This window comes from Doryrhamphus excisus, linkage group LG20 (assembly GCF_037039965.1).
Source record: "Doryrhamphus excisus strain RoL-2023G ecotype Guam linkage group LG20, RoL_Dexc_Guam_v1.1, whole genome shotgun sequence".
NCBI lineage: Eukaryota > Metazoa > Chordata > Actinopteri > Syngnathiformes > Syngnathidae > Doryrhamphus > Doryrhamphus excisus.
In genome coordinates, this window is record NC_136376.1 from 16256760 (window position 1) to 16259685 (window position 2926).

Sequence of the window (2926 nt, forward strand, 5' to 3'; positions counted from 1 at the left end):
ACCTGAATTGAACTTGAACCATTTTATTAAAATGAAGTTGGTTCACCTTAATTAACTGTTTGCAGGATGAAGTAAATCATGTCGGTTGTCCTTAAATAACTTAGTTTCTAACATTAAAAGACTTGTTGGATTTACTGAAAGGTTTTAGTTGGAATTTCTTAAAAAGATTGACGCAAATTGTTACCTTCATTGAATTAAGCTGAGCCACTATATTTTTTTTTAGAGTGTATAGAACAGAAATATAAAGTGCTTGTTGAATTGCACGTTGCTCTCCTGCCTAAGAATAAAAGATAAATGATGACAGAATTACAGACTTATGACATACTACAATAATGAATTAGCAGTTATAATTTGTGGCTACCCAACTATGTAAAAATGCAACATTATAACATACAATAGATAATAACACACAACAAATCAGCAGCAGTGGACAAGTTAAAAATGATCACAATCAGTGGCAACGGGTTTGATTTTCCAAAGTTGAAGATGCTTGGAAAATGAAGCAATAGTGGGTAGATCAGGCACTTGGTGCGGAGTTCCAAAAATTTGTCGCTCCGTAGGAAAAAGTTGCTTGACCAAAGGTCCTTCTCCTTAAAAGAACAGTGGGTTAGCACAGCAAATCAGAGACCTTTTCTCCAAAAATAACAGGTGGACGAGAGCTTGGATGACTCTGACCTATCTCGCTTATGGGCGGTACAAAGTCAAAGTCTTCTTTTGGAAGCCTCAGTCCTCCTGTGGGCGTCTCTTTCCCGAGTGAATGGTCTTATATGGTAGAAGCACATGCATGCAGAAGCTAACTTTTAACATACACTTGCATACTTGCACTTAAGTGCGTTCACACTGTGTACAAGCAGAACAGAGACACCTAGTGCCAAAAACGCAGAACTACAGCACACAGACTTCCCACAATGCCATTTTTCTTAAAGGGCCATGACGCACTTTCCGGAAACGATGGTCGCAACATTCAGATGAAGCACGGACGGCCGGAAGCCCCGCCCGGCACGCTATAGAGCGGTTTCAAATAAAAGAGGGACGGCCTGAGGGCAACCTGCTTCTTACGCACTTTGAAGAAAATTGAACAAGTGTGAGTAGTAAGTATGCAAACTCTCTGTACTCTTTGTACACGCTATTAAAACATTATAATTGTTAAATGGCTTTAAGTGACCTTTAAACGGCATACATTGAGCTAGCTTAAGTAGCACACGGCCTTCAACGTCAGAGGCTCATATTCAAAAAACTAAAGCAGACAGCAGGCTGAATTCTATATAGTTTGAAAGCATATTGACTGCGCTTTCCCTCCTTTTTTTGTTTTACAGAACTCCCTTCTATGGCAGGAGGCTGGTCCACCGGTCACACCTGTAATTGATTGCAGCAGCTACTAACAGTGAACATGGCCACCTTGTGCCATGCCATTCTGCGCATGCGTCAGAGGATCGTTTGAGCTCAGACTTCCCAAGACGAAGTTCGAGGGCGCCATGTTTTCACGGGAAGACAATGGAAGACGACGTGGACAGTCGTTTAACAAGGAAATTCATCGATGTGGAGCCATATGGGTAGGTCATATGCTTATCTGACTTGTTTTCTGTCACCTTTCCTGTTCCTGTTCAATGTTTACGTCAGTGTCATAATGTGACATACGCGACGTTAGCATTAGCTTACCTTTAGCCTGCCAGCCAGCTAGCTAGCTAGCTAGCTAGCTCGCTATCAACTGCGAGCTGTTTTCGGTTGCAGAACAGGAGATTTTTATGTTTATTAAATGTGTAAGGATTCGTCCCTTTTATATATGTTATGTGATTATTTTGGCAGCAGCAGTGTCCTCTAAGCCATGGGAACCGCGTGTAGCGCAAACATTTGTTGAAGTATGCTAGCGACCTGAGTCTTGTGGATACCGTCGGGGAGCGGGAGTTTTTGTTTGTGACAAGTATTCCATGGAAGTGAATTTTGGAACTTTAATTTCACCTATACACATACACCATCTCTAGACACCTGGGGTGAAGGACGCGCCACAGAGAGGCCGCCGCCGGGGTCAAGGTGGCCAACCCCTACAGAAGGTAACATTACAATATGTATATGGTTATTTGAATCTGGAAATGGCAGTTTAGCCTTTTAAGTTTTATTGATTTAAAGAGTTGGATAATGGAGTTCCTCAACGATATCCCGTTGTGAGGAAAAAAGAGTTTTGTTTAGGTTAGGTTTCAAGACACAGATGAAAAATGTGTATTAACCCGTAGATGCATAAGTGGGTCAAAAATGACCCAGTCAGGTTGTTTTCTTGAAATATCTTCATAATGAATTTTTTTTTTATCATTTCATATTCCAGTTATTCCGAAAAAAAACATGTTTTCAATATAATACCATTCAAATTTTTAACTTAGCTTTTATACATTTCAAGAAATATGGACTCTTATGGAAGAGTGTAGGGTCCAGTCACTCATGCATCTTAGGGTTAAGAACTAAGTTGATTTTGAGTGTTTTGTTTAAAAAAAAAAAAAAAAAAAAAAAAAACCCAACAAATATTGTCAAGCAGCTTTGTCGTTTGGACTACTAACCATTGTGATGATTTTAGATTTTGTAGTTGCCATAATTGAAATGATTTCTCCATCCATTTAACAGAATGCTGAAGGATGTTGACGCTCAAGAATTTGGTCCCAACAGCTTAGACAAGGTAAGATTACAGTACAGCTGTTGAATGACACCAACATGGTTTAGTTATTCATTCATTTTCTATGTCTCTTATCCTCACTAGGGTGGGGGTATGCTGGAGCCTGATTTGGGGCGAGAGGCGGGGTACACCCTGGACCGGTGGCCAGCCAATCCCAGGGCACATACAGTACATCCGGAAAGTATTCACAGCGCTTCACTTTTTCCACATTTTGTCAAGTTACAGCCTCATTCCCAATTGTATTAATTTAATCTCTTAGCTCAA

At 40.4% G+C, this 2926-nt stretch overlaps 1 long non-coding RNA gene across 1 annotated transcript; it reads left to right on the plus strand.

Moving 5' to 3' along the window:
* The first annotated feature begins 958 nt into the window (after nt 1-958).
* Nucleotides 959-2574, plus strand: LOC144894489 (uncharacterized). The gene is made up of 3 exons (XR_013625115.1): nt 959-1091; nt 1317-1553; nt 1983-2574. It is a non-coding gene; the product is annotated as an uncharacterized LOC144894489 (long non-coding RNA).
* The last annotated feature ends 352 nt before the right edge of the window (nt 2575-2926 follow it).